The sequence below is a fragment of the Scaptodrosophila lebanonensis genome, unplaced genomic scaffold, assembly GCF_003285725.1.
Source record: "Scaptodrosophila lebanonensis strain 11010-0011.00,11010-0021.00 unplaced genomic scaffold, SlebRS2 tig00000096-arrow-pilon, whole genome shotgun sequence".
In the NCBI taxonomy this organism is placed as follows: Eukaryota; Metazoa; Arthropoda; class Insecta; order Diptera; family Drosophilidae; genus Scaptodrosophila; species Scaptodrosophila lebanonensis.
Genome location: NW_022060567.1, coordinates 4,568,408 through 4,589,950, shown reverse-complemented (window position 1 = coordinate 4,589,950; position 21,543 = coordinate 4,568,408). Strand labels below are relative to the sequence as shown.

At 37.2% G+C, this 21,543-nt stretch overlaps 1 protein-coding gene across 2 annotated transcripts in view; it reads right to left on the bottom strand.

Moving 5' to 3' along the window:
• LOC115627703 (rho GTPase-activating protein 21) overlaps positions 1–21,514 on the bottom strand; it is a 69,441-nt gene extending 47,927 nt beyond the window's left edge. For both annotated transcript variants that reach the window (XM_030523446.1, XM_030523447.1), the window contains exons 1-2: positions 21,324–21,514; positions 20,434–20,708 (exon numbers count right to left, since the gene is read on the bottom strand). The gene's annotated coding sequence lies outside the window, so the exon portion shown is untranslated. The remainder of the gene's footprint in view (positions 1–20,433; positions 20,709–21,323) is intronic.
• Positions 21,515–21,543: the final 29 nt, after the last annotated feature.

Genomic DNA, 21,543 nt, shown 5'->3' with positions numbered 1-21,543 from the left:
AAAAAAATAGAAAAACTAGTTAAAAATGAAGTGCTTAATTCTATTAATTACTAAACCAGGTACTTCTTTTATTTCTTTGTATTGATTTCTTTCTGTTTGTTTTTGGCTTTTTTCTTCTGCAAAACAATCCATAAAGTTGTTATCACGAAAATGCGATGTAAAAAATTAAAGCATAGTCCATATACTATAGTAGGCAGCTGATTTTGTTGTGGTTGTCGCTGTCGTGATATCATATTTTTATTTATCGTTTGTGTACACATTGAACATGCCCCTCGTAAGTTCAATTTCTGTGAACTGATTTCCCCAGTCTCCTGGGTAAGTTGCTTTATTTAAATAAAACTTCAATTGATACGACCAAAGTACATAATTAATAAAAAAAAGTATGCTTCTTTTTTTTGCGGTCGAGAACACATGCGCGCTTATAACAGATCCAAATACAAGGCCGAGGAAAGCAATGAGTCTACATACATTAGATTCTTTAATGTACATTCAGGCAGATAAAGCAATAGTGATTAACAAATATGACCCGGAAATGTTCGTTTAAATCCAGGAGCTGTTTCGATACGAACATTTGAAAGTGATTTATTCGAGTTTTACAATGTTCGAAATTATTCAACCAAGCAATTCGGTCAACTTTGTGTAAGGAATGGAGTTTCTGCAGAAGGTGCAGAATGCTTTCGGAAAAAAGGTCAGTGTCAGAAACACAAGTTTATAAATGGCATAAAATGCTCAAGGAGTGCCGGGAAAGCGTTGAAGATGAACGGCATTCAAGACGACCCAGACCATCAACTGATGAGCAACATGTTAAGCAAATGAAACAAGAGAGAACGCTACAGTCGAGCAAGCCCGACAGTGTAATACCCTATACCCAGGTAAACTTCCGTCACTGAGTTATATGCGCCCATAGCAGCAGCAAAAAGAGGAAGAAGAAGAGCGAACTTGTTGCTGCAGTTTGTGGGGGTTGTACTGTAGAGAATTTGTTTCGCTAATAACTTTTCTCAGAATTGACCGAATTGGATAAAATTTTAAACAACAGTAGATAAATATGTATAAATTATGTGTGCAAAGTTTGATTTAGGTAGAAATTGAAATGTGGCCGCTATTGACGAAATTCTGTAGCGGGGAAAGGGGGGGAAAATTCCAAAAAATAAAATAAACTCGTCCTTTTTCGGACCTAGGAGAATCTGGATGCCAACTTTGGTTATTTTAGCTTTTATAGTTTCTGAGATCCTTGCGTTCATCCAGACGGACGGACAGACGGACGGACATGTCTAGATCGATTTCTTTCGTCATGCTGATTCAGAATATATATACTTTATGGGGTCGGAGATGCTTCCTTCTGCATGTTACATACTTTGCACAAACCTAATATACCCTTTTTACCCTACGGGTGCAGGGTATAAAAATTGGTGCTCCGAAATCGTCTTTTTAAAACTAGTAGAGACATTGCTGATGCTGTTGGCATCGACTGATTCATTTCAGTGTGAATTACTTGATATTTACATAATAAACTGAAAGGACCACTCCGTGATTACTTTAAAGGCGACTTAGGTTTTTTTAAATTTAAAAATAAAGATTTTTAGTGTCTTAATAAATAGTGTGGGTCACATTTGTACAAAGTACTTGTATATATACTATTTATTCTCCGAGTACAGTGTATAAAAACCACAGTGAGCCGCAGAGAAATTTTCAGATTTCCTATACCTTCAATTAAAGTTCGCCAATCCTTTATTTATCGACTTTAAGGCGTATACAGGCGTGCCCACACAGTCGGACAAGAACAGTCCCATAGAAGCATTGTTATTTATTAAACAAAATGCAAATACTGGTCTTAACGTATTTTCTGATAGACTCATTTTTAGATTCTGTTATCTATAATAATGTATCTTATAGTCCGAACCCGAAGGGCATTATGACCATTATGAACCAAAAGGAAGTCTCTCAGAACATGTGAAGCATAGTTTGGTTGTTATGAGAATTCTCTAGTACCTTTTATAAGAATTCTATAATGCCTCGGTATTTGGTTATGTTCCATCCGAATCGGCGGGTATAAGCAGAATTTTTATAAATAACGGTTGTATTATGCCACACTATTTACTTGAAGGTGAGATATTGGAAGCTTTAAGGCAGTACTTATATTTGATTTTATGGTTACTTCTCAATTAATGTTCGAAAGCCTAAGTCATCTTAAGTCAATCACAAAAACCTAAGTCACTAAATCGCAACCCTTTCCCGCGCTCGGAGAGAGTGTTTTCTTACGAACACAAAGCCATTTGACGGCTCATCAGCACAAGTTGAAATTAGCGATTGCACCTGTATGATGGGCGGCATATGGTAAAATGTTATTATGTGTGAATGCGTCTGCACGTCACATCAATTGCCAACCATATTTACCGACAATTCAAACAGTTGATCGGTCGTACTGACCGACGTATACGTACATATGTATATACGCAGACACATACCTACTATATACATACATGCACACGTATGGCCAAGTTCGTTGATCGTACGTACACAGGGACCTTATACTTGTAGACAAGATTGGGAGGTTTTGGTTTGGTTTTTCGATTCGTTTGGTTGTTGCCCCCAAATGCTTATGTCGTTCAACTTGTTGCTAAGTTTTGTGGTCGAAGTTGTTGCATTTGTTCACACAAGCATACATGCATACAAACAAACATACATACATTCAGTTAGTTTTGTTTATTGCTTATGTGCCTGTACAATAAGTACATACTTTTCATGCTTTTTATGCACACCCCGAATAAAAGAGTATTTCCTACTTTCCAGCATGCAACTAAATATTACACCTTGATGATCTAAGTAGGCGCGTAATTATTTAACTTTGACTCTTAGTTCGGGGCGTAACGCAAAAATAAATTGACAAGAAATCAATAAATGAAGTGGAAAAATCTAGCGAAAAATAAGGAAAAACATGACAAACATACACACACACACACACACGCTCACAAAAGAGCGCAGATGTACGAGCTACCTTGACCTCATTCAACGACCTTTTTCGTAGCTTTGCGCGCGCGCCCAAATGAAAGAAAGTTAGCGTGTGTGTGTGTGTGTGTTTGTGTGTCTGTGTCGCTGTTGTTGCCGCTTGCGTGTGGCACACCACATGTTTCCCCGTAGGTGTAGGTGTGTGTGTGTGTGTATGTGAAAGTTTAAGTGCCCCCTACATAGTTACGGAATTGGGTGGCGTTTTTTGGTCGGCGCAGTAGCATAATATATCGTATTATATCATCATTCCCATCACCATCATCATCATCATTATCAAACATTTTGAATATTTACCGACAAAACAGAAAAGAATTTACTCACACATTCATACAAATAGTACGTGTGTGTGTACATAAGAACAGCGAAGCGCCGGGAAAGCATACAGACAGACAGACAGGCAGACAGAAATTACCAACAGCAGAACATTTTCTTTTATTTGGCTTTTTCGGTTTTTCATTTCTCACTTTTTTGCATTTGTTTATCCGTGTGTCAATTGTCGATATTTATAAAAAAAATGTATTCTTAAAGCAACGAAAAATTTACAAATACCAGCGCAAATAAAAAAGAAAATACATTATAATATGTTTTATGGGGCAAACGATTCCCCTATAATTGAATAGAAATTGATAATAAATAAAGGCATGTATTATAAGTACTTCTGCACTGTACAGTTATGTATGTATAATATACATACTTGTAAGTTAAGTATATTTAAATATTTCAGCCATTCATTAGGCACTTCACTTTCATTGTCCCACTTATTTTCTCCATTTCGGGACAGTCGGAATATCGAAATATTCGTTGCATTATCGCCTTAGAGTAGTGAAAACACAACTGTTTTTATTTGCAACTAGTGACTAGACCGGCCTCACTGTTATACCATGTTGGAGAAGGGTACAATGGGTATATAAGTTTTGTGCAAATTATGCAACAGGCAGAAGGAAGCATCTCCAACCCCATAAAGTATGTACATATATTCCTTATAAGCCTAACGAGAGAAATCGATCTAGACATGTCCGTCCGTCTGTTTGGATGAACCTCTGGATTTCGGCAACGGCTAAGCCCAAATTGACAAAACTTGGTAAGTATGTAGAGTCTGGGGGATAACCCCAAACAACACTAATTTATTTTATTTTTGATTTCCCAAAATTGTGGTTCAAATCTGTTGTCGGCATACCTTCATGAATAAGGCTCGTTTATGGAAACTATTCTTAATGTATTACAAAAGACGAAATAGTTTATCCTAAAGTATTACCACAATACTAAATACATTTTTAAGTCTATCCATCCTATCTGAAAAGTAAATGATTCTTACTCAAATTTATTAAGCAGCTTATTATCAAAATAATAACTTAATAGGAACTCTACAAACTGCAAAAAGTTTATCTCCTTTTTGATGAAAAGTGCGTCAGTTCGAAAATGTATTGCTGACGAGACAAGTGCACAATTATTAAATGGGGGTTTGGTCCGCTTCAGCTCCCAATACTTCTGCAATCATCGAGTACTACAAGTGGCTAAGTAAGCTTTGTTTTCATAATTCAAGGTGTTGTAGGTATTTCAGAAGTGTAGACTTTACACTAAGTTCGTCTGCGGTATGACTACCATGCTCGCTCGATTATAGTCTGATCGACATCAGTGTGTGGTCCATATGGAGGGCATTGCCTGGTCATAATTTCACAAGTTTGTGCAGCTAAGGCAACCACTCTAAAGGAGTGGGGTAGTGTATCGTAAGAAGACTTGCAGCCAATTATTGAAAATTGTTGTCAACATCCCTTAAAGGATATACAAGGTTAGACCCCGAGTTCCTTCCGTTCATACAGACGGACATGACATTATCGACTAATAACGATCAAGAATATATTTTCCTTTGTTTATACACTTTTATCCTTTGCACACAGGATATGCAGACAATTACATTTATATTCTTTGAAGTCTTCTAGGTCAACTATATTTATTGCTCCATTAAATGGATAGATATTGTAGTTTGTATTTAAAAAAGAAACAACCATCTAGCCTTAGGCCATAGAGAAAAGCCAGAACAAAAAGAAAAAGAAATACACGATAACGAATAGCGAATAAACAACGAAATTTATAAGTAAACACAAAACGATATTAGACGCGCGCAAATGATATTAAAAAGTATATATTTATATGTGAAAAAAGAAATTAGAAATAAACGAAAAACGGACAGCGTGCCGCGCAACAATTTGAAAGCAGTACAAGGCTTGATATCACAAAACATACAAAGCATAGTTATGTACAAACATATGTATATGCTAGTTACAGTACCTGATATGATACGTATGTGTATACTCGTACCTACTTATATAAGTAGTATACTAAATCTTAATTAATGTGTATATTTCCCGCCTTTTAAGTTGTTCGGCTGGATTTCATTTTCATAGAGCTGCAATGCACTTATTAACAATTAACATTACAGATCTAGTACATGCGTTTGCCTTCATATTTGTGTTATGTATTGCAGGTATATATGTAAGTAGCATAAGAAGAGTTCATTGCGTTCGAACTTGTTATTCGTAATTATTCAGGCCTTTGACCACTTTATTAGAGGAACGTCCGATAAGGCAAACTAAAGTTGTGTCTACAGTAAGCCAAATATAGTTATTGCAATCATAATTGTTGATGTTGTTGTTGTTGTCGATCTTACTACTACTTTTGTTGCTATAGACACACACATGCGTACATACATACATTTACATGATTCGAAGTTCAATTAAAATGAACTATATGGAGCAGACGATACATATATGTGTGTATGTACACGAATCGTATGTTAAGAAACAATTTTTGACTCGCAAAGTTGGGCTTTCTCAATAATATATACTTGTACTAAACTGCAGACGATTATATTCCTGACTATAACTTCCTTGACCCGTTTACTCTTTGGGTACAGGGTATAAAGATATCAAAAAGTGAGTTTACTTCACACTTAGAAGGATGACTTTTTTGTTTATTACGATTTGGCACTCAGATGGAAAAATATATGTACACCTAATTCTGTTTGTACACGGTCTTTTTTTACACGATTTTGATATAACACGGTTTGAAAATTAAAAATTGCATATATATTTCTTTAGAGATAAGGAACCAATCACCTATTTTTGCATATGATAAATGTCTTTTTTTACACGGTTGTTTCTGGAACCAATCTACTGTGTAAAAACAGAATTATATTTATATTATATAATTATATTTAGAAATTCAAAGTACAATGTTTTATTTTTAAACTAGTATACCTCGTATACTCTTTCGAGTTTTATGTTTTCTTTAGTGCTTCCACAATTCCGAACAATATGTTAATTTTCATCTTGGATTTAGGAATTAAGATTATCACTTCGTGAAGGAACTGAGTGAATTCAAAGAGCCACCACAAAGCCCACCATTAAAGTGGTATTTTTGAGAGATTTCTATATTTCAGATTCTTAAATTAAAGGAATAAAGAAATTTTAGCAGTTCAGTAAATATTTGAATTATCGTCTGAACTTTCAATTAAATTACTACGCACCGCTCATCCAAAACAACAATTGAAACCACTAGCTCTGTTGAACGATTCTGAGCAATGTGGGCGCATATTCTTCAGTTTTATTCAATAATCTGGCCGATTATCCGGACTCTAATTTCAGGTTCATTATCATGGCCTCTCAACACAGCCTGCAATTATTGACGAATTATTAATGAAGTACTGTTGCGGCCCGGTACTTAGGGTGCAATAAAAAACAAAATCAAATGAGTCTACCAATATCGTGGCTACTTTCGAATTCCCATGCAATTGCGCGCGCAAATAATTGAAAATAATAGGCAACTGGACTACAAGTTGAATTCGTAGCATTAGCCTTACCCTTGAATATGTGTATGCATCATCAATCAAGCTGCAACAAATTTCAAATGCAATAGCAACAACAACCACTCACTATTGTTGTTGCATGAGTTTTGATGTCGTAACGATCAAATAAAAAGATTGAAATTAAAACAAAGGGTACAGTCAACTGAATTATCTTTTTTAATGAATTTTGTTGAAATCTATTGTCAAGTCAAATGGCCGAGTCATTTTCAACCATTTACAAAAAAAAAAAAAAACATTAGCAGCAACTGGGTGGTATGGAGGAACCACCTATTTGTTGGAATATTAGACGATGATTACATGTATCAAGTATGTAAATAAAGAAGGGCTTACAAGAAATCGTCTTTTATAGCCTGTTACCCAGACCCCACAAAGTATATATATTTTCGATCAGGATGACAAGACGAGTCGATATATCCATATCCATCTGTATCAACACACGGGTCTCAGAAAGTATAAGTGCTAGAATACTAAACTTGGCGAGTACTATATGCCTGCATTATCAGGATCACACAAATTTGATTTAATTTTAAATTTCATAAAAAATGGACTGTTTTTCAAGTGGAACAGGGACCGGGAGGCAATGTTAGACAAGACAAATCGTTCGTTTCCAACCAATGCTGTACATATTTGGTGGAATTATACAAGATCTAAGGACAGACTCTGTAACAATCTTTAATGACTTAAAATATATACACTGTTCGTTTTTATTCAATACTGTTCGTATTGGGATAATGTATTAGGTGGGATTATAGTAGATCTTCGGACGGGCTTTGCAACTGTATACAATTACTTAAAAGGCAACATTTTTGTTCTGATTATAAAATAATAATAATATTAAAAATAAGAACCAAATACACTTTAAATTTATGTATAATTAAAATGTATCTAATATAAATAGGTTAAGTACGCTAATGAAATCACTTGAATTTTAATAATATCTAAGGAAATTTAATTAATGTGACTAGTGCATTAATTTATAAGAATCATTCTTGTAGCACTAGGAATAAATAAATAAATAAATAAATAAATAAATAAAAAAAGATCCACTGTGCGTATTGGGTGGGATTATAGTAGATCTAAAGACGGACAACTATCATTAATTACGAAAAAGATCCAGGATGCACCCTTAAATATATGCACGATATGATCCCCTCCTCACCCATGGACCTTAAGGTTTATCTTGTGCTTTTTGTTTTCGATTAGTTGGTAGTTTGTTTGCAAGAACGCGAGTTTGCGAGTGTGTGTGTCAGCTTACAGATGTACATACACACCGTCACACATCCATATGTATTTTTAATTTTATAATGAAGAGTGAGAGTGCATACTCATGTCAATAATAGCAGCAACAGCTCAACACTCCGTCCCCCCGTATGCTTCACATACATACATACATACATACATACATACATATGCATAAGTACAAGAGGCACATGCGGAGAGAACCGCCCAGCGCATAATTTAAGTGACCCAACCACCCAAGATTGCATGCACTTTAAAATCCATTTATGAATGAAAGCACAAAGCCCACAAGCGGGTTGCAAGTGTATGGCGCAGGGACTGGGGCTGCTACGCTTTTTGGGGGTTGCTAGACAACACGGGGCAAGGGCGTGTGTCTCTGTCTGTGCTTATGCTTGTGCTTGTGCCCGGGTCTTGATTTTGGTGGTATGTACGAGTATGTATGTTCAATGTCCAAAACAAACTTCCAGCTTTCACAACTTCATGGTCCCCAAATCCCTCACCAAGCGCACCCCTCTTCCTATTACTCTATTTTGTACATATTCGTATGTACAAGTATATATATGTATGTATGCAAAATACATTAATAATAAGTGCTAAAATGCAATTGAGACCTTTGCAGGGAGTGCGTGGCCCAGGGGGTGGTTCAGAAGCGGTGAGGAATATTGTCGGATAAAGCGCAAGGGTTGCTCCTGCAGCCATGTCATTGGCAGTCCATAAAGTGGAGGGTCCCCCGGTCAAGGGGAACAGCGGCGCATGCATATGCATAATGAAGCGGCGCCAACGTTGACGTAAGCGTCAGCGTCAGCAGTAGCAGCAGTGGCATCAAAACAGTTAATAGATAGGCTTTGCCAAGCGACTAGACACTGGCCGCAGGTCTACAGCCTGTTGGCAGCTGATCATTGCCGATTGCTTGGGTACAGTCAGAGAGATGACGCGACGTTGCAGCTACTGGGCATTGATAAATTGGCTGCAGCAGCAACAGCAACCCAAACTACAGCAACAGCATCAAAGCAGTCCAGCTTTTAAGTTTGCAGTTTGCAGCTTCAGTTGCACGAAAAGTAAAATGCAAAGCTGACGCGGTCGAGGCCATGTCGCTACACATACACACATGTTTATATACTTACATACATATACATACATAAGTATATACACACAGTTCAATGCAATATGCAATTGGGAGTTGACAGACAACAACAACAACAACAACAACAGCCAGCAGCAAAAGCAACAAAAATACAAAAGCAAAAGAAGCTGCAAAGCTGACGTCGCTGTTGCTGCTGCTGTTGTTGTTGTTGTTTTGCTGTTGTTGTTGGTGCTGCTGATGCCGCTGCACTCGCTCCGGTTCATTTCTGCTGTTTCAGCAACTTTGTGCAGGGCTGCAAACGATTTTTGTCTTAAGCGCAGCACTAACAAGAGATGAGCTCGTGACTCGATTCAAATCACAGCCCTGCACATGGAGGGAGACAGAATTGTTGTTTAATTATAATTGTTTATTTCTTTTATTAATTATTGTGCTGCAAATCGGCCAGCACCCTTATAACATTTAAGACAGAAGGTATTTTATTTGATCTTCAATCATGCAACTGCGCCTACTCTGGAACAAATCCGACGCAGACAGCCCAAAAAATCAAATAAAGAGTATATTCAAAAGTTCAAATTGTTGCATATATACAAGAATGGTATCTCTATTGGCGAAGAGTTGGTATTTTTATTTAACAAGTATGACATCCATTACAAGGAACTACTAAGGCTTATGAAATGAAAGCTTCAAAATGTGTACTAAATGTTTCAAAATAAATAAAAAGCAATATAATACTTTTTAGATCTAGTCGAAACATTTCAAGCATGCATTTTCTCGTGAGTTTGCTTGTGTTTCTATTTTTGTGGTGCAGAGCGATAGAGAGGCAATTGGAAGCTGGAGCTTGAAGCTATTAGCCATGGTTGATTTTGATTACAATCTGAAACACAACTTCCAAAGAGGACCTTGTGGCAGAGAAAAATCCGTAGCTGCCAAAAGTTATGCTACATACTATTGGAATAAAAATACGTACATTTTTACATCGAACAATAATATTTTAAATAAATTGAAAATTGTCTAATTTGAACAATTCTCTTAGTATTGTTTATTTTAGCTATTTCAATGTTTTATTTAGTTATTTCTAGAGTTTTAATTGGTCTTACTTGCCGACACAATTAAATACGTGTAATATTTCTGAAATACATATTATTTATTCAATGAAATACTTTACTTGTTTAAAACTTCTCACAATAATGTTAAAGGATAAACGATAGATTTTCTGCAGCTCCTCGGCTAGTTAAGAAGCTCAGGCGCGCAACCCTGACGTTGACAGTTCAAGGACCAGGCGGCAGTAATCAGGCAACCCAGCAATTGATGCATAAACCGGCTCTGAGCCTGAGCACTGAACGCTGAACACTAAGCGCTGAGCACGAGGACGCAGGCGCATATACACAATGCATATTTCATAAAGATGTACATAAAAGCAGCCCCACTAGACTCTGGCGCTGACTCTGACTCTGACTCTGACTACAACTCCAATTCCACGGCCCCAACTAAATGATTGCCACCAGCGGATTCGCATACTCCGCTGTTAACTAACTGGAAGGTTGTCTGGATGGCTTGATTGTTGGGGCAAGTTGTGGTACGTGGCAAAAGTCGTTACATTGTCATCGTCATCGCCATCGCCATCGTCGTCATCATACAACGGAAATTGCATATATAAAGAGCAGGGAATCAATGTCAATACAACGGGCCTTGGGTCCTCCTTGCCTTCTTAGCCGTTTCACTTTGCACCAAGTCGTTCGAGTTCCATATTTTAAAGACCATGGATGCAATTGGCAAATGCTTTTATCTATTGATTCGTTTATAGCAATTTCCTGTGCAACGATTGCGATTGCATCGCAGCTAAGGAAGGTTAGAGATGGGGTTGCCCCCGCGCGGTTCATGGAAGGGTGCACCACTCGGCAGTGCAAATGAAAAGGGCGTTGGAAGAAGAGGAGGAGCTGCATGGGATGGACTAAAGGAGATTTTGTCTTCAATTCAAGTAAGCCTATCAAATGTGTACCAATATTAAATGAAAATATTGCATACAAATTCTGAGAAGCTTAGTTTCAAAAATCGTGCTCAAAATCAAGCCAAAATTTTTGATAATTGTTATAGCTACGGTTTAAATTTATAAATCAATTTCAAATATTCTATATATACGAGTATACATCTATGTATATATTAATTGTTGTTTTATTTCAGATCTGTCCTCAAAGCACAATTATATAGTTCATGTGCCTTGAGTAGTGGCATCTTAAAAAATACGAAGATTAAAAATTTGAAAGACTCTAGTTGACCCTGAATGGAAGGTCAAGCGGATGGAGTCTTTAGAGACGTCTGTGATGATGGGCTTTTATCTAGGAGATTTATGGCAAGAACGTTTCCCAGCACGTTCGATGAGCAAATGGAACATAGGGAACATTTAAATATGGACATCAATCGAGATATTGTTAAAACACACGACAAATTATCGCAAGATTGGCTTACAAATCAGTTTGGGGTATATTTAGTGTTATTAGACTTCAATATATTACTAGTAGTGTTCACTTAATAGATTTTTAAATAATTACACTTCAATTGTAAGGACACGATCGGATAATTAAATAAACTAAAATTGAGTAGCATACTATTCTATAGTTCGATTAGAAATTAAAATAAGCCACCTAGCGCCCTCTTTTGGAAACGAATACATCGCCATCGTTTGTGACAACAATCTATTCAGTTTACAGTTTAAAATTCCATTAACAAATTCTCATTCAATTGGCAGAACATGCGTGCCACAATGTCAGTGGGATTTCTGTAATTCATTTTAATTACCAATCCATTTTGTCCAACAACTGTTTCAAAATAAATCATCACGATTTGATTTTATTGCAACTACTAAGTATTGTGTAGCTGTTAATACCGTCAGTTTTTAGTTTACAATGATCGGGCAAAAGGTATGGTAAACTATTAGTTAATTAAAGGATTTAAAACCATGCAAACGAATTGATGTTATCGAATAGAGCTGACAAAATACTAGTAATAGTCGAAATCAATTGCAATTGGAACACGTTCTTGTAAAGCATCCGACACCAGATTGCACTGTAAAGTTGGTTTTGTTTACGCCTTTTGGTTTGGTTCTGTTTTAAACATGCAATATTGTCACACCAGATAGGGATAGGGAAAACAGGGCTTTAGGACTCAATCTATTCACATACGAGTATACTTGTATATATGTAAAACTTTCACCTGTGCTTGCCCGCCCTCCCTTTGCTCTCTCTCTCTCTCTCTTTGTCACACTCCTTTTAATCGGTCTTAGAAATACATTTGTAGCTTTTTCTTTCTTGTGTGCGGGCGTTCTTGGTCGTCGTCGGCCGGCTGGTCGGTCGATATTTTACTGCCTGCAGCGCTTGCTGCTACTTTTGTTGCCGTCATTCTCAAGCTATGTTGTTACCGGTGTTGTTGTTATCAGCGTCACCGGTAGCCGAGTCGCTGCTATTGTCGAGTGTCGAGTGTCGTGTGTCGTGTGTCCTCCAACGCATTTGTGTTCACTGTTCTACCTTTTTGTTTGTTCAGTTTGTTTCATATTGAGCTTGAATGTGTGTGCGTGAGTTTTTGTATCAGTTTTGGTTTTTTCTTCACACTGTGCATATGTATGGTAGTATGTTCAACCCCACTTGTAGCAAGCCAGCAAGCACGCACGCACGTGCCACGCCCGCCCCCAGCGCCCCTAAACACGGAACGGACAAGGCGGCCATCACGCAGTCAGACAATCAGACAGTCAGACAGTCAACCCGTCAGTCGGCTACCACTGACAATCATTAGATAATCACGATGCTCAAGTTGATAATGTGAGACGTTGATGGGCTTGAACCGGCGGACGCCCATTCACAATCTCGACCAGGTTCAGTTGCAGGCAATGCTGACGTTGGTGCTGACACTGATGCTTCCTGCTGCATTTCCTTTCGACTCTTCCGGCGTGTTGTGTAAAATGTAATCAGCGTGCTGCACCTGAGCAGCAGGAAAGACAACGATTGGCAGTTGGGCTTACGAGTACAGAGAGACAGGCAAATAATGGGATGAAAGGCAATATACTTGTACTATACGAGTACATAGTATACTTGTACATATTTGAATGAAAATACCCGAACAATTCTTCTGATGCTGCTTGCTTTTCTTAAGAGAAATGAGCCTTTAATAATCTTCACAATCTATTCCATACAAAATTCATTGGCAGCAAAAAAAAAGTGGTGGGTTGCGCTGACAATTCCCGAAATAAATGTATGTTCTTCAAACCAAACATCATGTGCTACAACTTTCAACTTAATTTTTTCTACAAAACTGTGGGATCTAACAAATAGAATGCAATAGAAATATAGTGATTACCGCAAAAGAGAATAAATTATACAGTTTTTCGATTGGCCAACTTTCAGCACCTCTTGGAGAACTTTTGATTACCGACACCAATTAAACAATATGTCCATCGAGAGATATATATGAAAATCAATGATATTCAAATAAAAATGCAGATATGTAGGTTTTCGAGCTTCATAATAATTATTCCCTTGACGGCATGAGTTCTTTTTGAAATGCCGAACCCGACCTAGTCACCATAACATATAACTCTTATAGAAATAAGATTTAGAAAGGTTTCAGTTGAACAACTATATAGTAAAGACCAAAGGTAGCAGGAAAAAAATGTATGTGTCCTAATGAAATATTCGACAGCACCGAAATAGTAGGGGATACAGTAGTTTCGACACAGACGAAAATAACGGTTTAATGCGATTTACTTTATAGTTTTGGGAAAAAGAGCTTTTGTATACTTCTAAAATCTTTTTTTAATCACCAGGTTGAAAGCAGCATATGGTGTCAGCGCACTACATTAATATTCTATTGATTGATTGATTGAAAATAGATTTTTTGATCCTGGGAAGGATGCCGCAGGCCAACATTTGTACATTCGATTGGTGAAATCATAGATATACTGAATATCTCGTTTGTGCAAAGTACATACATACATATGTAACAGGGCGAAGGAAGCATCTGCAATCCCAAAAAGTACATACATATGTACATATGTTCTCAATCAGTATGACGAGACGAATCGACAGAGCCAAGTCCGTCTGTCTGAATGAACGTATAGATTGCGGAGTCGGTTGACCTCACATTCGCCAAACTTTTTATGTAGACTCTTCTACTTGTAATATCCAGACAACCGGAGTTTACTTTATTTTTTGATTTCACTGTCGGGCTTTCTCGATTATAGCGTTTTCTCTTGTTTCGTATTGCTCGCTCGTAGAATTGCACGATAAAGATTTTAGTTTTGCATGATAGTCGGCTGTGGGAAATTCGCAGTAATAACAATGACCACAAATTTATCGCAATCACATCGATTCGAGTACGGCATATACATACAGGGTGCGGTATGTAAATATTGAATAACTTTGTCATTAGTGAACCGATTGACTTGAGTAGACCACTGTTGAAAACCTCAGTTCAAGAAATTGTACAGAACCAAATTAAATAAAAATATCTCTTACTTGGAAATCGGCTGTTTATTTTCAAAGATATTCAATGTTTACATACCGACATAAAAGATGGCGCACCCTGTATACATACATACATAAATATGTATGTACATACATATGTGTAGATGTATAAGACAGTCTATGTGCAAGCTTTGTGTTTTGAACAACAGCGTTTTTGCTGAGCTTCAATTTGCATTAAATAAAATAATAAAGCAATATATACGAAAACAGTAATATATTTTTTGGTTATGCGTGGAAGAATATTAATATTATTTAGTTTGTCATTAATATGGTAGCGTTTTAATATGGTTGATCTTGCCTTGGTGCAAAGCTTAAAAACTGAAAGAAGGGCTTTGATTAAAGCAGAGGGACGGAAGAACAGATATACATGTAAATATAACATGTGGTCTATTTATGGATGTTATAAACACTTGATTACCAAAAACAGTATTCCCTCACTCTATTCAATGAAAGGTATGTAGATGTATTAGTTCTGAGTTATATGTAATTGGACTAACCGAATTTCTTTTGCTTCTGATGCTTTTCTGACCATAAATGAGTATGAACCGAATGCATACAAGTATGTACATACTACGCTTTCATACTCAAAAAAGGTTGATATTGTTACTGGCGGAGAGCTAGAACTTGGTTGGTGTACTACCTAGTGGGAGTTTTTCAAAGTACGAACAAACGAATGCAAATCCAAATCTATTCAGCCAACCACACCGACCAACCGCCCCCCACCCACATTTAAGTACAGATATGTACCTTTTTTCTTGCTATTTATCGGCTGCACTTCATTTATCTAAGCTATAGAGAGGTGTGTATGTGTGTTTGTGCTTTTTTTTGCAATTGCTGTTGATGCATTGGTGTTTTTGTTGCTTTTGTTCGGCCGATAAGTGGCTCTGTTGTCGTAATGTGGTTGTTGTTGTTGTTATTGTTGGGGTGGCGGTGGCGGTGGTGGTGCTGTTGCTGTTTGTTTTGTCCACATTTATCAGTCAGCGAGCGCATTTGTTTGTCATGCCTTTTACTGTTTCTGTTTTTTACGATAGCAAATTTCAAGTTGTGCGCAACTTTCGACGCTCGTTGTTTTGTTTTCTCATTTGAAGTTGAAGTGTGACCCTGGCCGTGAATGTTGGGTATTGCGCTTTATAATAATAATAATAATACATACGTACATATGCATATACTACATGATATCCATGAATCCAAAAATGAGTTGTGGCTGCTGTTGAAGAACGGAAATGGCAGCAACAATAGGCAACACAGCATTAGCGGGCGTATTGCAATAAAATACAAGTACATTACTTGTGCAATACTCGATTGCTTTACATCCTACTTGCATGCATACATACATACATACATAGTCGTAGGTAGAGCGATAAGGTGCACACTTGTTCTAATGAAATGACAGCAAGCCAGAATACAAAACAATAATAAGCCTCAATAGAAATCAACAAGCGCAAGACAAGTCAAGTGCCTGAACATATGTACATACATACATACATACATACATATGGGTGCATGGGGGAAAAATTGCCTTGCGAAGCAGTTGCTCAAGGCATGTCCGGAAATTGTACCAGAGCTACAATAACAGCAACAAAAACAACAAAGTGGACAGGATCTTACAATACCCAGTGCAGAAAAGGTAAAAGGCTATACTAGAAAACAGCCATGGATGTAGGGGACTAAAATTTGGTGTCCCTAGGTTTTATAGTCTCTCTGATATAGGCGATTATACGAGTTGAAAATCAATAAAATAAACAAAGTTGCACATCGTACACACATAACACATCTTTGTGCAAAATTTGGAATCTCTAGCTCTTTAGTCTCTGAAATCCAGGTGTTCATACGAACAGACAGGACTAGATCGACTCGTCTTGTCACGCTGATCAAGAATATATATACTTTGTGGGGTCTGCCACGCCTCCTTCTGCCTGTTACATTTTTCAGCTCGCGCAAACCTAATACATATACATATATGTATGTACATAAACCAAATTTGAAGTTGATTTGTGGAAAATGCGGATTTTTCAAACAAACTTTGGAGCTCGATTTTCTCCACTTGGAACTCAAATTTTCCAAAAGCCCTTCTTAGTTGGCACCTACACTATGATAGGATACTTGAGCTTAAAATTTAGCTTCCTAGCTCTTACCGTATGTTGATTATGTTTCAATTTTTCCACAGGAAAACCCCCCTTTTTCATGTCCCAAGAAATATGGTGAAAAACCCGTGTTTTTTTTATTCTTTCATACCAAGTTTGAAGCCAATCGAATGAAAATTGCAGATTTTTCATACAAACGTTGAAGCCCGTGTTCCCCCTTTTGGATTTCTGTGAATGAAAACTTGTGTCCAAATTTTAGCTACCTAGCTCTTTCCGTTTGGGCTGTGCGTTGATTGCCAATCAGTCAGTCAGGACAAACTGTTTTATACATGCATATATATAGTGATGTAGCTTCCATAGGAGTGATCGGTAAAAGTATCTTCCCATAGCCTGACTATGGTTATTTAATTGAATTACCATAATCAAAAGTTTCATCAAAATCGGTTAACTTTATTATATAGCTGTCATATAAAGATACGCAAACCCTTAACAATCAGTACAAAGTTAAGCATTTATCGGTGCTTTATAATGCCACACTATAAACTGAATAATGTTTAAGTGGGGTGGGTACAGGGTATACAACAGTCGCACTCGTGCGACTTGTACGCTCTACTCGTGTTATCTATTAAATAAATTAAGCCTTTTTTCATGATATACAAATATATATTTATGTATGCTTAAGGTTGTGTCATAGTATATTAACCGTTTTGTCATGCAATTGCGATATAAAAAACATTCACACATATACGTATGTATACGTATATAGTACGTATACTTATATACATATCTATATAACTATATAGAACGCAATCGAGTTATGGCTTCCACCAAATTACAAATGGATAGATTATTTGTATAGTCTATACCCAAAGGGTAAAAGGCTATACTACTATTATACTATTGATCAGGATGACAAAACGAGTCGATATAGCCCTGTGCGTCTGTCTGTATGAATGCAAGGATCTCAGAAAGTATAGGAGCTAGAATAACCAAACTTTGTATCCAGATTCTTCCAAGTCCGAGAAAGTACGAGTATGACTTTTTCCCGATGCACCCTTCAAACTCCCCGCTCTAAGTGATTTTGTACAACTCCCGTAATTCTTGGAATATCGAAATTTGCTGACTACATCCCATTAGTGATTATGTGTTCGTATGTCAAATTTCAATATGATAGATCAATTATGAAAGTTAAGTTAAGAAAGTTATAGCCATACATATAATCTCTGTCAAAGCTCTGCCCGCAGCTGTTGTTGATGTTGTGGGAGTGAGTACAAGCTATTTCAAATTAAAAATGTTTAAGAACTAATATCAATAACTCAACATCTTAATTATTTTTATGATACTAAATATAATTGTTCTAATGCATTGTTATTCTTTCCAATAAAAAAATCTTAAAAATATATGTATAACCAGACCAATTTTTTAACATGTTGAATATGAAGACCTATGCCTTCTAATATTTCAATCTTTGTGTAAACTCTCAAAAACGCTGTAATAGTAATTATAGTAGGAACAAATGAGGAACACTTCTTGGGGGTTAACCCTAATAATATTATAGAGCTTTTACAGTTCAACGAACTATATAGCAAAAAACATCAAAATCCAAAAATACACCCACTCATTTGGAGACTTCTTTAATTGTGTTGTGAAATAATTGTCTTGATTTGATTTTCTCTTCATGAAATTACGTAAAAAGCAGACAGTTAATCAAGCAAACTATGGAAAGTTCATTGCCTTATTGTACAGTTACGCTATCTTCACTATTAATGACCCTTCGTCATCATAATGATCATCATGATTGCAGTCATTGGCTGCATTTTGAGCTTGTACTGCTGTTCGCTCGTTGTGTCCGTCAATCAAAGAGCTTTGCCTCTCCCTCCCATTTGTCATGTTCATAACAAATCCAAGGTTTTATGTAATTGTTAGTTTTATTTCGTTGCTTTCGGCGACTATAGTTGGTGGGCCCAGCACAAAGTATAAAGGCGATTTCTTACAATCGTGATTTAGCCACAATTGCCGGGGAACAACTGACGAACTTGGCCAGTTCGGCGGACAGATCGACTGCCCGGCCGCCTGTCTGCCCCACTGGCTTTCTTATAAGTGTTGTTGAAGCCCCGTTTTTGCTGGACTGCTTCTGCATTCGCTTGTCATTGTGATGCAATAATTGTTGATTGAATAACGCTATTCTTTGGCCATTATGCGTAATTATCAATTTGACTTTTCCTATTTGGGATAAACACACCTTAAACTTGAATGCCAAAGGCAAACAGAATTTGCCTTCAAATTCTATGTTTTAAAAGAGAACGTAACAGTCGGCATACAGACCGACAGTGAAATACCCTGCACACAGAAGTACCCAAACCAAGATAAACAAACCAGCTGATGAAGTTTGAGGGTGTAGTTTTACGTATAGTCTATTAAAGGATCAACTTATTTGGACAACATTGAAAGAGGAGTTGGAAGAGAACAAAATGAACGACATAAAATAAGCTTGTGTTGCCGAAATATTAGGATAGTGTGGGCTCAGCCATTTACGAATTCTAGACGTTCATCCAGACGGACATTTAAAGATCGATTTCCCTCATCATGCTGTTTAAAAATATATGTACATATACACTTTCAGCCTTCCCTTCGGGAACAGGGTACAGTGTCTGGGCTCTAAAGTTGTCATTAGAGCTTTTCCCATTTCTGAATCTCATGCCACGTGAATCTCATGCCACGCACCTAATCTTAATAAATGTGAAAACTGTGAATTGAAAGGCGCATGTATGTAGATATTTAGCCGTATATTTGGAATACTATGGATTCATGACTGCAATCTACAAGAGGATCGAGTAAAAACCAGAACTAATATAAGCTTCTCCTATTGCAGTTTTGGGGACGAGTCGGTCCCTCTCTCTGCCAATTCCCTTGATCTTTCATAAAATGAGAGGAGCACGAAACTGCTCTGTAAAATGGCTGATTTGCGGCCGCTAAACCCAATTTACATATGCCCTTGCTAACAGGAATTGTGAGTTACGACAATGACGACGACCAAGTTAACGACAGAAACACCAACAACAATGAAGCGTGAGCTTGGCAACACAAAGGAGCAACACTACTATAGTAAAATGAAAGGGATATATAAAGAGCGTAAGAGAGAGAGAGAGAGAGAGAGAGAGAGAGAGAGAGAGAAAACATATTGGAGCAACGTGTGACGGGTATTTGTGTTGCCGACGGAGAAGTTGGCGTCGGCGTCGACGTCGACATCGCAGGCCTTTAAGCGATTGCGAAGTGCGCGCTGAGACGAAAACGAAGAGACAGCAATGAAAAAAGCAGGAAGACAACTTTCGCTGTTTATGTACAACGGGAAATGTGTATAAAAGACACCAACAATAACAAAAAAAAAAAAAAAAAAGAAGTAGAAGAAGCAAATACACACATGCACATCGAAGCCGAAGTATCAACATCAGAAGTAATATACATAAAACAGGAACGGACAGGGATAGGGACAGCAACGGCAACAATAGCAACAACAACAACTCCAACAAAAACAGCAGTGGCACGTTGCGTTTTCATTTTGTTTAGATTTATACCGAAATAAATTTAAATTGTACACAAATAAACAAAAAGTGTAATGAAAAAAACAGACAGACAACTTACCAAAAGGCAGCGCGGCGGCTTCAATTGCGGCCAAATGGAGCACACGCACACGAAGAGACGCACGTGTATTAGTGCGTATATACATATGCGTGCGTGTATGTACGTATGTGGATGCCGTTGTGGTTTATTGCAGTGCCAAGTGGAGCGAAGTGCATTTGCTACTAATATTGCTTGTGTTGCGGCATGCAGAGCAATAATTTCAATGTTGTAGCGCCCTTTTTTAGTTTTGGGATCACTTCACTTTCGAGCGTTGAACAAAAATCAATTTTGTTATGCTAAAAGAATAGACACAAACAACCGCACATAAGAAAATTAACAATTGCATTGACAGGAAAGTTCACTAGGGCTCATGAGATTGTTTATCGCATCAAGCTTTTTTTCGCTTTTCCTCTAAATACTGTTGTTGCTATGCCTGTGTTATACGATTTACGCAAACGCAATAATTAAATTAAATATAAAACAAAAAAAAAAGAATTTTGCACATTTTGCCAAATTCACGATATCATCAACATCTCTTTTAAGTTCTTGTCGCCGTTGCTGCTGCTGTTGTTGTTATTGTTTTTATTATGGTGACACTGGCAACGGTAGCAACAACATACAGCAACAACGTACTCATATGCATGTTATATACTATTCATAGTATATACATATGTATATGTATACACGAGCATTAATTGGCGGCGTCGGCGTTGGCCACAAAGCCAACGACAAGAACAGAAACAACAACACTTCGCAATAAGCTGCGGCTGCCAATAACAATTTACGAGCGGGGCGGCAAAGACCCTAACTATAGGCAACTGTAGGCTGTTGCTTTCTGTTTAATATTATTTGTTCATCGCTCCGCCGCCAATATTCTCAATTCACTTCGTTTACGTTGTATTTGAACGCACTTCTTGCCTTTCTCACTTCAGCAAATTATTACACGCACATTACTCGCGAGCGGCAGAAATTTGACTTCTATTGCCAATTATTTTATAGCTGGTGTATTAACATTTAATTTGGTTTAGTAGTTTAGCACAGTGTTATACATTCGGTAGCAGTGTGTGTTGCGTTTGAGCGTTACAAAATTAATTATGTTTTTTTTTTTTTTTATACGAAACTGCATCCGCT